The sequence below is a fragment of the Coregonus lavaretus genome (assembly GCF_964263955.1).
Source record: "Coregonus lavaretus genome assembly, chromosome: 34".
NCBI classification, from domain to species: Eukaryota; Metazoa; Chordata; class Actinopteri; order Salmoniformes; family Salmonidae; genus Coregonus; species Coregonus lavaretus.
This window is the reverse complement of record NC_140021.1, coordinates 27144355-27157735: the sequence shown is the minus strand read 5'-3', so window position 1 is coordinate 27157735 and position 13381 is coordinate 27144355.

Below are 13381 nucleotides of genomic sequence, written 5' to 3'. Positions count from 1 at the left end.
GAAAACAGATTTGGCTCATTAATCTATATGGTCCAAATCATGATGATCCATACTTCTTCTAAAATATTTATACAAATTTTTTGAACTTACAGGCAACAAACAATCAAATCATTATGGTGGGAGACTATAACACAGTGTTAAGTACCTCAATGGACCGTAAAGGAAATCACTCTACAAACTATCATCACCGTGCCCCTATGGAAATCACAAATATTATGGACACATTAGAAATAGTGAATATTTGGAGACTAAAAAACCCTGACCTAGTGAGATATACATGGAGGAGACTTAATCAAGCTAGTCATCTTGACTACTTTCTTGTCTCTTTCTCTCTTGCATCAAAGGTTAAAAAAGTTTTGATAGGAGACAGAATGTGATCTGATCATCATCTAATTGGGCTTCACATAACTCTTACAGAATTTCCACGTGGAGAGGGATATTGGAAATGTAATCAAAGTCTACTGGAGGACAGTACATTTTTAACTAAGACAAAATAATGTATAACTTCATTTTCCCAGTACAATATAGGTTCAGCATATCCCCTTATTGTTTGGGATGCATTTAAATGTACCTTCAGAGGTCATTCAATTCAATATTCATCAATAATAAAAAGGCAGTTTCTGTCTAAAGAGACAATACTAACAAGGGAAATGCATGAACTAATAGTGCAGGTAGATACTACAGAGATACAAAATAAGTGGAGGAAGTTATTCAAGAAAAATCTAATATGATCCATTGCAAAAATAAAGCAAACTGGCTGGAAAATTGAGAAAAATGCACAAAATTCTTCCTTAATCTCCAACACAGGAACGCTACCAAAAATAATTTGCAGAAATACGTTACTAAAGACGGAGTCATCTATGATTCACCGAATTATATTTTAAAGGAGGATGCTAAATATTTTAAGCAGATGTTTTCTTTTCTGTCTCATCCTCACCCTCTCAATGACGATTACTGTAAGGAATTATTTCCAAATAATACAAAGCCTTTTTTGATATACTCAAAGCTCCATTATTAACTTGTTTTAACTACTCCTATAGAAATGGTAGTCTGTCAGGTACTCAGTAGGAAGGTCTGACTTCACTGTTATTAAAACAAGACCCGGATGGCAAACATGAAGATCCAGTCTATCTAAAAAACTGGAGGCCTCTTAAAATTCAATGTTGTGATGCAAAAATACTAACTAAATGTATAGCACTCATAATTAAAAAGGTTTTACCAGGTATTGTTCATCCTGTTCAGACAGGTTTTTTAGATGGATGATACATTGGAGATAATATATGACAACTACTAGAAATAATCGACCAAATGAAACGTCTAAGAAGCCAAGCCTGGTATTTATAGCAGATTTTGAAAAGGCATTTGATAAAGTAAGACTTTTTCAATTTCGGTGAATCTCTTATAAAATGGGTAAAAGTAATGTATAGCAACCCCAGGTGTAAAATAGTAAATAGCGGCTACTTCTCAGGGAGTTTTGAATTGTCAAGAGGAGTTAAACAAGGGTGTCCACTATCACCAAATCTATTTGTTATGGCCATTGAAATGCTAGCTAATAGAATCAGATCAAATAACAACATTAGAGGATTAGAAATCCAAGGCTTAAAAACAAAGGTGTCCATGTATGCCAATGACTCAAGTTTTATATTAAGTCCGCAAGCTAGATCCCTGCAATGTCTCATTGAAGATCTAGATAACTTTTCTGGACTCTCTGGACTAAAACCTAATTATGATAAGTGTTACATTACCCTGCAGTTTACCTATAAAATGGCCTGACGGTGAAGTAGACATACTTGGTATTCATATCACAAAATATATCAATGAGCTCTCCGCAATGAATTTCAAAAGAAAAATAGAAAAAATAGACAAGATCCTGTAACCATGGAGAGGTAAATACCAGTATATGTATGGAAAAATTGCACTGATTAACTCCTTAGTCATATCTCACTTTACTCATTTACTTATGGCGCTGCCTACTCCTGATTATTTGTTTTTCAAATCATATGAGCAAAAAATATGTTGCTTTATCTGGGATGCTAAATCAGACAAGATAAAGTGTGCCTATCTATATAATGAATATGAACTGGGTGGGTTGAGATTATTAAATATAAATGCATTAAACCTCTCTCTAAAATCATCACTTACACAAAAGTTTTACTTGAACCCTAAATGGTTCTCAAGTAGATTACTAAGAAAAGCTCACTCATTGATTAAAAATGGCCTTTTTGCCTTTGTGCAGATTGCCATGTCTCATTTTCGATTAATTGAATTTTTCAAAGGTTTTATATATCTTGAAAAAGAAGGGTCAACACTGCAAATATTTACTCTTTGCATAAATGTAATGTAATTGTCAATAAAAGCCTTTGACATTTATGGAAAGCTTGTAATTATACTTCAGTATACCATAGTAACATCTGACAAAAATATATCATAACACTGAAGCAGCAAACTTTGTGAAGACCAATTCTTGTGTCATTCTCAAAACTTTTGACCACGACTGTACACTTAGGTTGGAGTCATTAAAACTCATTTTTCAACCACTCCACACATTTCTTGTTAACAAAATATAGTTTTGGCAAGTCGGTTAGGACATCTACTTTGTACATGACACAAGTAATCTTCCAACAACTATTTACAGACAGATTATTTCACTTATAATTCACTGTATCACAATTCCAGTAGGTCAGAAGTTAACATACACTAAGTTGACTGTGCCTTTAAACAGCTTGGAATATTTCAGAAAATGATGTCATGGCTTTAGAAGCTTCTGATAGGATAATTGACATCATTTGAGTCAATAAGAGGTGGACCTGTGGATGTATTTCAAGGCCTACCCTCAAACTCAGTGCCTCTTTGCTTGACATCATGGGAAAATCAAAAGAAATCAGCCAAGACCTCAGAAAAAGAATTGTACGCAAGTATAAACACCATGGGTCCACACAGCCGTCATACCGCTCAGGAAGGAGACACGTTCTGTCTCCTAGAGATTAATGTACTTTGGTGCGAAACGTGCAAATCAATCCCAGAACAACAGCAAAGGACCTTGTGAAGATGCTGGAGGAAACAGGTACAAAAATAGCTATATCCACAGTAAAACGAGTCCTATATCGACATAACCTGAAAGGCCGCTCAACAAGGAAGAAGCCACTGCTCCAAAACCGCCATAAAAAAGCCAGACTATGGTTTGCAACTGCACATGGGGACAAAGATCATACTTTTTGGAGAAATGTCCTCTGGTCTGATTAAACAAAAATAGAACTGTTTGGCCATAATGACCATCGTTATGTTTGGAGGAACAACCGTGAAGCACGGGGGTGGCAGCATCATGCTGTGGGGGTGCTTTGCTGCAGGAGGGACTGTTACACTTCACAAAATAGATGGCATCATGAGGAGGGAAAATTATGTGGATATATTGAAGCAACATCTCAAGACATCAGTCAGGAAGTTAAAGCTTGGTCGCAAATGGGTCTTCCAAATGGACAATGACCCCAAGCGTATTTTCCAAAGTTGTGGCAAAATGGCTTAAGGACAACAAAGTCAAGGTATTGGAGTGGCCATCACAAAGCCCTGACCTCAATCCTGTAGAAAATGTGTGGGCAGAACTGAAAAGGCGTATGTGAGCAAGGAGGCCTACAAACCTGACTCAGTTACACCAGCTCTGTCAGGAAGAATGGGCCAATATTCACCCAACTTATTGTGGGAAGCTTGTGGAAGGCTACCCGAAACGTTTGACCCAAGTTAAACAATTTAAAGGCAATGCTACCAAATACTAATTGAGTGTATGTAAACTTCTGACCCACTGGGAATGTGATGAAAGAAATAAAAGCTGAAATAAATCCTTCTCTCTACTATTATTCTGACATTTCACATTTTTTAAATAAAGTGGTGATCCTAACTGACCTAAGACAGGGAATTTTTACTAGGATTAAATGTCAGGAATTGTGAAAAATAACGGAGTTTAAATGTATTTGGCAAAGGTGTATGTAAACTTCCGACTTCAACTGTATGTAAATAGTGCCATACATGGATGGGAGTCTGTTAGATGACTAAATCTAATGTAAACGTTGAGCAGCTTCACTGCAAGTAGATTGTATGTTTTCATATTTGAAAAGAACACACAAAAAAAGAAAACAAAAACAGAAAAACAGCTGTTGCATATCCACAAATAGCCACAGCAAACACAAACACATACCGGATCACAGCTTTGAATGTCTCCTCATGTCATCAGTGGATTCAGTCAGTCTGCTTACTCAACTGTGAGAACAGGCAAAGTACAGAGGGTACTAGTGGAAGGATGCAGATCAGGAACTTGGATGACTCACATTGGAAGCATCATGTAAAGAAAACAGAGCACTGATTACAAACATTGCTGTCTAAGCGTTTATTTCTGTAAAACACTATTAATATCAATAACATGTACTGGATGGATTTGAGGGGGCGTGACTTCTTACTCTCAATAAGCATGATGGCTCTGATTTGCATAGTAGATGCAACTTACTGATCAGTGGCTTGGTTGACACCGAAAGACACCCAATATATATAAATTAGAACCCTCTCTGCTCTGAAGTCCTCCACGTGAGCAACAACCCAGTGGGCAAAATTTGACATGGGACGTCACAATGACGCCACTTTTTGGAGGTAAACGTCCTTTTACAACCAGTATACAACTTAATCATGACGTCACAAAAGACGTCAGCGTGACGTCACAGCAACCAGTTTGGCCCACTGGGAAAGATTCGATCCATTCAATATTTACAGTTTCAATGTCCTCGTCCTCGAGTAGAAGCTTGTGTAAATGTCATATAGGAATATACAGTAGGAGCAAAGCCAGAGAACTCTGCCTGTGTCACGACTCCAGGTGCCTGAAGCGATGGGCCTGGGGAAAGCATTGGAAGTGACAGGTGAGCGTCGCCTCCGGATTCCACAGATTCATCCCAGATTGCAACGTTCAAAAAGGGAGTCTCCGAGAAAAATATGCATCCATCTAAGACAGATCTGGTATGACGATGTAACAGATAAAAGACACAAAAGATTAATAAAGCCTACACCAGCAAGATGACAGGTGTTTCACGTGGCTGTACTTACCAACTAACACCTTGTGAGTTATTCTTGCTTTCCAGTGACGCACAAGGTAATGCAAATGCTATCATGGGACAGAATGTCATTGTTTTATGTAATACAGTGAAAAACTAATATTGATGTATCACTTTCTCCATACAAGATAAACTGGATGACAGTACTGGTATTGGAATGGCTGATTTGAACATGCATGACAATATATGATAATTATTACAAAGGGGAACAAATACCATATTATCCTTGTGAGGATGGACTGATTGATATTCATGTAAACTGCTTCTTATAAATGCACAAAAACTGCAAGTGCCTTTTACGTAACACTCTCTCAAACACTCCATGTACTTAGATGAATTGTTTATGTTACGTTTTGCATCGCTACTTGAGCATTCCACATCATTATGACCCCTGACCTCACAGGTTACACACCGCCCCCCAGGCAAGCTTGTCATGCCTCTCCAGATTGGCGCCACTGACCTCAAAACAGTGATGCCCCCCTTTTAGTCTCCCTCTGCAGTAGAGAAATTAAGGACAGTTCAGCAGCAAGACACATTTATTCACTTAAAATAGCTTTATTCATAACCAACATCCACTTTGGCAGCTTAATTTCAAATATAGGTTCCCCTCTATAGGGTCAGGCTATAGAAAGACTGCCGTCATCATTTAACCTTCAATAATTTGTTACACAATTCCTCCTTTGTACCGGGCATATAGAGAAACAGAACTGGGAAGAGAAATGTCAATTGGACAGAAAAAGGTTGGAGTAAATACAGTATTAAAATCAAAGTTACACAAAACATGAATACGGTTTCACTGGATGAGCCAATCAAAGTAAAGGGATGTATATTACATGAGAGTTAGTTGAGAAATGAAAGTATGCTACCCACTTGGTTTATATAGGGAGGCCAAACAATGAATGATTTACTGTTGAGTTCCTAGTAAGCACACACTTCCAATCTAGATAAATAAAACATATTTTTTTAACAATATTTTCTGGGTTTTGATTCAAGTGACAGACGCAATATCCCCTCCGTCTTATGTGACCGACAGGATAGAGAAAGGCTCCTTGCAATGTTCCATGCATGTGATGATTAATATGCACCATGGCAACCCACAGGAAAGACAGTGTTCCTCCGGCCTCATGCAATAGAGCAGTGAAGTGCAGGTGGTGAAGCCTGCTCCCAGTATCCGCCATTCCGGGTTTATTATGGGGTCAGAGTGCACCGAGGCCTCCCCATTCAACACGGTCTAAAACAGAGCTCTTGACCAGTTTGCACAATGATTCTCAGAGGTATCTCTGAGACACAAGCTTAGTCTGAGGCACTGTGTGTTTTTGTAGTTGTGTTTTTGTGTTTGTATGTGTGAGCATATGGCAATTTAATAGGGCGGTAGGGTTCAAGATGGCGCTACCTTGTTGACAGTTGGAATTTACAAGAGCCTTGTAAGATGCCCCGTAAGATCTATTTGCTTTAACGTACCTATCCTAAATTGTTTCCTAATGATGTGGTGGATAGATGAGGGTGGCATGGGCAGAGAGAGCTTTGGCTTGTGAAGTGTGCTGCTTCCGGATGAACCACCTGCACTGGCCTTTATCTCCACTCAGCCTCGCTCGTCCGAGTCCCAAACACACAATCCCCCAGAGGCGTGGGAAGCACAACTCGCCAATCAATGTAGAACCTTTTCATCTCACTTCCTTTGTTACACTCAATATAGGCAGCCTTGAGTGTCTCTGATCACTAGATCAAGGCATTTGTCTGTCTGTCTGTCTGTCTGTCTGTCTGGCTGTCATGGTCTGGCAATCTATGCATCCATCTAACTAAATCGTTATCACAATGAGGTGTAACAGACAATTCATTGGTAACCACTCACTTGCATGCCTAAACTTAACCTTACACTATCACTTACCCTAACCACTCACTAGCATGTCTAAATCTAACCTGTCGTGCTTGCATTTAAATGTCAGCCGTTTTGCAATTCGGAGAATATTAGCGTTTCTCATGCTGTTGTGAATTTGGAAAATGGGGTGCTTGGTTGTGAGATCAAGTTGAACTTAATATATACAGTGCACAGCAAATTTGCAAGTGTAAAAATCTCGGTGTTGAGATAAAAAGTGTTGTGAGTGTCATATTTTAGTGTTGATTCTAGTGGGGTTAACACCAGTGGGACTGAAATTGACACCACCTGCGGTGAATAAGTTAAGAGTTATTTGAATTACAGTAGAATCAACACCATGTGGTGTTGTTGTTACTCGACGGTGTTAAGTTAAATTCCGTTAAAGGGATACTTCAGGATTTTGGCAATGATTTTGTCACAAACCAGTGTATTGTGACTTGCAGGTCTGACGTGCCCCATGAACCAGATTTTTCAGACCATGATGTTGAGGATAGCAAAGCCTAAACCAAAGGCCTTGAGAAATGTATAATATGTGGTCAGAAAGAATATACTATTAATTCAAACACATTCACTTAAGCTGTCCTTTGGTGACTTCTGGACTGTAATGAATGCAATAACCATGTATCTGTCACTAACGAACACATTCATGGGTGGGTATCTCTCACATTCACTCGTAAGCCATGCTGGGAAATATGAAAATAAGGCTTTACACACTACAGTGTTAACCCCCCGCACCCCCCCCCCCCCCAAAAAAAACAATACTGTAACACTACAATAAACAAATGTAACAGCATCATCTCTAATAAAGTGTTACCTTAAGTCAGAATTTGCATCACCCATGGTGTTAGGTACCCAACACTCTAGTGGTGTTAGTTTGTCAACACTTTGGTTTAGTTTAACACTTTTGGTGAGTCACATATACACACAAAGAAAGTGTGTGTCCTATATCTGAAAAGCGTTTGTCCTATATCTGAGAGATATAAGAAAGATCAGGAAATTATTTTTATATATTTTTTACCGATATTTAACCCATTTTTTTGGCACTAAAATACTTCAATATATACTGTACTTCCATAAATGTTTTAAACGGGTACCGGGCTACCTTCAGACGAGTCTTGTGAGGCTTGTGGGCATCCTAGAGCAAAACACCTGTGTCATCATACGCAGCCTTTTATCCCCAATTTGATGGAAACACATCTCTGGTGGGAAAATGTGCATATTGTGTTTATGTGGATTTTGGAATATTTGCATGAAAATCTGTCGCCAATTGGATGGAAACCTAGCTAGTTTTAAATATAACACTTTCTTAGTGTGTATGTGTGATCCACCGAAATAGTGTTAAACTAAACCAGTGTTGGTTCTCTAACAACATGGGCGTGGCTTTCAGATAGTTATTTTTGACCACCCGTGAGAGTACATGTCATTCCTGTTCATCATGTTATGTTTATACACTGCAAATTATACATTTCTGTCAATATTTTTGCACATTTTAATACAGTGGGGAAAAAAGTATTTAGTCAGCCACCAATTGTGCAAGTTCTCCCACTTAAAAAGATGAGAGAGGCCTGTAATTTTCATCATAGGTACACGTCAACTATGACAGACAAATTGAGAAAAAAAAATCCAGAAAATCACATTGTAGGATTTTTAATGAATTTATTTGCAAATTATGGTGGAAAATAAGTATTTGGTCACCTACAAACAAGCAAGATTTCTGGCTCTCACAGACCTGTAACTTCTTCTTTAAGAGGCTCCTCTGTCCTCCACTCGATACCTGTATTAATGGCACCTGTTTGAACTTGTTATCAGTATAAAAGACACCTGTCCACAACCTCAAACAGTCACACTCCAAACTCCACTATGGCCAAGACCAAAGAGCTGTCAAAGGACACCAGAAACAAAATTGTAGACCTGCACCAGGCTGGGAAGACTGAATCTGCAATAGGTAAGCAGCTTGGTTTGAAGAAATCAACTGTGGGAGCAATTATTAGGAAATGGAAGACATACAAGACCACTGATCATCTCCCTCGATCTGTGGCTCCACGCAAGATCTCACCCCGTGGGGTCAAAATGATCACAAGAACGGTGAGCAAAAATCCCAGAACCACACGGGGGGACCTAGTGAATGACCTGCAGAGAGCTGGGACCAAAGTCACAAAGCCTACCATCAGTAACACACTACGCCGCCAGGGACTTAAATCCTGCAGTGCCAGACGTGTCCCCCTGCTTAAGCCAGTACATGTTCAGGCCCGTCTGAAGTTTGCTAGAGTGCATTTGGATGATCCAGAAGAGGATTGGGAGAATGTCATATGGTCAGATGAAACCAAAATAGAACTTTTTGGTAAAAACTCAACTCGTCGTGTTTGGAGGACAAAGAATGCTGAGTTGCATCCAAAGAACACCATACCTACTGTGAAGCATGGGGGTGGAAACATCATTCTTTGGGGCTGTTTTTCTGCAAAGGGACCAGGACGACTGATCTGTGTAAAGGAAAGAATGAATGGGGCCATGTATCGTGAGATTTTGAGTGAAAACCTCCTTCCATCAGCATGGGCATTGAAGATGAAACGTGGCTGGGTCTTTCAGCATGACAATGATCCCAAACACACCGCCCGGGCAACGAAGGAGGGGCTTCGTAAGAAGCATTTCAAGGTCCTGGAGTGGCCTAGCCAGTCTCCAGATCTCAACCCCATAGAAAATCTTTGGAGGGAGTTGAAAGTCCGTGTTGCCCAGCGACAGCCCCAAAACATCACTGCTCTAGAGGAGATCTGCATGGAGGAATGGTCCAAAATACCAGCAACAGTGTGTGAAAACCTTGTGAAGACTTACAGTAAACGTTTGACCTTTGTCATTGCCAACAAAGGGTATATAACCAAATATTGAAAAACTTTTGTCATTGACCAAATACTTATTTTCCATGATAATTTGCAAATAAATTCATAGAAAATCCTACAATTTGATTTTCTGGAGAAAGAAAATCTCATTTTGTCTGTCATAGTTGACGTGTACCTATGATGAAAAGTACAGGACTTTCTCATCTTTTTAAGTGGGAGAACTTGCACAATTGGTGGCTGACTAAATACTTTTTTTCCCCACTGTATATGTGCAGGTCTCTCTTGAAAATTTCATTTTATCTCAATGAGAAAAACCTGTATAAATAAAGGTAAAATTAATTTAAAAAAATACATTTAATAACGTTATTATAATTCTACAACAAAATAGTAACTCTCCCAACATTGGGATATGCACAGGCACTTCAGAAACTCATACTCAAAAAAGCTACAAAAGTGTCAGCGATTAATATGTGATGACAATACAACAGAACATGAACCGGAATGACATTTAATCTCACAGGGAGACAAAAAGGACTATTTAAAAGCCCCTACTACGCCACGTCTCCAGTGTTCTGTTCTGACCCGGTGGGTCATAGCTCAATAACCTTGCATCAATAACCCAACAACACAACTGACCCATCTGGCTGGGATAAAATAACCCAATGTGTGTTCTCTCCACTATCTACCCAAATTGGATTGTTTTTAACCCAGCATTTTTCTTTTTTGTGTATGACACATCCATTCCACTCAAACACCAGCTGTGAATCTAAAATCTTATCTAATAATGAAACTGATCGGTGTTGGGGTGGGGGCTGCATCTGTACACTGATGCAGAGCTACCCAAAGATAGACGCACAATGAACATCAACCCCTCTGTGGCTCTGTGACAATGGCACTACAGTAGCCACTCCAATGCCACTGTCACACTCCACCTAATTAGGCTATTTGTGGCCCGCATGCTAGCTTTGAGTCACAAACCACGGGATCATTGCTCGTCCAAACAATAGATGAAATGGAGAGAACAAAGTCATTATCAAACACAATGTAAATGTATGTGTGTATGCGTGTGATTGTTGGTGGATTCAGAAAAACAATGAATGAGAGAATGACAACATGGGAGGGGGTGACGCCACACATATCCATCCACGCAAGCAAACGCAGCTGTGGCAATTCATAGAATTTCCTGCGTAGATATATTCTGAACAAAAATATAAACACGACATGTAAAGTGTTGGTCCCATGATACGTGAGCTGAAATAAAAGAACACAGACATTTTCCATACAGACAAAAAGCTTATTTCTCTAAAATGTTGTGCACAAATTTGTTTACATCCCTGACAGTGAGCATTTTTCCTTTGTCAAGATAATTCATCCACCTGACAGGTGTGGCATATCAAGATGCTGATTAAACAGCATGATCATTACACAGGTAAACCTTGTGCTGGGGACAATAAAAGGCCTCTCTAAAATGTGCAGTTTTGTCACACAACGCCACAGATGTCTCAAGTTCTGTTGCCAGAGAATTGAATGTTAATTTCTCTACCATAAGCCGCCTCCAACATTGTTTTAGAGAATTTGTCAGTACTTCCAACCGGCCTCACTACCGTAGACCACGTGTATGGCGTTGTGTAGGCGAGCGGTTTGCTGATGTCAACGTTGTTAACAGAGTGCCCCATGGTGGTGGATGGGTTATGGTATGGGCAGGCATAAGCTACGGACAACAAACCCAACGCATTTTAGCGATGGCAATTTGAATGCACAGAGTTACTATGACGAGATCCTGAGGCCCATTGTCGTGCCATTCATCTGCCGCCATCACCTCATGTTTCAGCATGATAATGCATGGCCCCATGACGCAAGGATCTGTACACAATTCCTGGAAGCTGAAAATGTCCCAGTTCTTTCTTGGCCTGCATACTCACCAGACATGTCACCCATTGAGCATGTTTGGGATGCTCTGGATCGACGTGTATGACAGCATGTTCCAGTTCCCGCCAATATCCAACAACTTGGCACAGCCATTGAAGAGGAGTGGGACAACATTCCACAGGCAATAATCAACAGCCTGATCAACTCTATGCGAAGGAGATATGTCGCGCTGCATGAGATACTGACTGGTTTTCTGATCCATGCCCCTACCTTTATTTTAAGGTATCTGTGACCAACAGATGCATATCTGTATTCCCAGTCATGTGAAATCCATAGATTAGGGCCTAATGAATTTATTCATATTGACTGATTTCGTTATATGAACTGTAACTCAGTACAATTTTTTAAATTGTTGCGTGTTGCCTTTATATTTTTGTTCAGTATAAATAGCCACCTCATCAATTTGTGATACCTTTGTCATCAAATCTGATAGTGGGTAGTGGTTCACTTGCTTTGCTCATTAACTTTTCTGAGAGGTAGCCAATCAAACAGCAAATTTGCTGGTCCTGGGGGCCATATTTGTGAACATAAGCAAGCATTTAAAGTTAAATGGGTTCGCCTGCACAAAATGCGTATCAGCCAATGAAAGCGTTGATTTATTTGTATGTGACAGAAGGCTAAATTGTAGCTGATCCCATCAGATAACATGGGACATGTTAGCCCTGTGCTAACCTCAACAGGTGGTACTGATTATAACTTTGCACAACTTCTTCATCAGCCTATGAAAGATCTTAGACTTTATATCCACCAACCAATGGCATTTCTTAAAATAGGTCAACCCTGGCCACTAGAGGGATATTTTAAACCTACAAATTCAAGATTTACTTGTTCCGTTGGTCTGTCACAAAATGTAACGTGCCAATATTGCACTGATGCCACCTTCACTAGGCTACTAGCGTTAGACAACAGTTTCAAGTTTTCGTATGTATGACAAAATTCCATGTTTTTGTTTATCAGTTTCACACACATGCATGTGCTTTTATACGAAAAATATAAATGAGGTCCTTACAAAAAAAAATGAAGAGCCTTACAGATTTGTCAAATAGCAGTCATGTAGGCTATCATTGACACCATTGCTTCTTAGTGGCACACACTGCTAAAGCAGTTGACTCACAATTTATATTTTATTTATTTGTATTTTTTGCACTGACTCTATCGTGAAGGCTCGATGTACACCCACTGAACTTTAACCACAAACTCACACATACAGTGCATTCGGAAAGTATTCAGACCCCTTCACTTTTTCCACATTTTGTTATGTTACAGCCTTATTCTAAAATTCATTAAATAAAACATTTCCTCTTCAATCTACACACAATACCACATAATGACAAAGCGAAAACAGAAATACCTTATTTACATAAATATTCAGACCCTTTTCCATGAGACTCGAAATTGAGCTCAGGTGCATATTTTTTCCATTTATCATCTTTGAGGTGTTTCTACAACTTATTTGGAGTAAATTCAATTGATCTGACATGATTTGGAAGGGCACAAACACCTGTTTATATAAGGTCCCACAGTTGACAGTGCATGTCAGAGCAAAAACCAAGCCACGAGGTCAAATAAATTGTCCGTAGAGCGCCGAGACAGGACTGTGTCGAGGCACAGATCTTGGGAAGGGTACCAAAAAATGTCTTCAGCATTGAAGG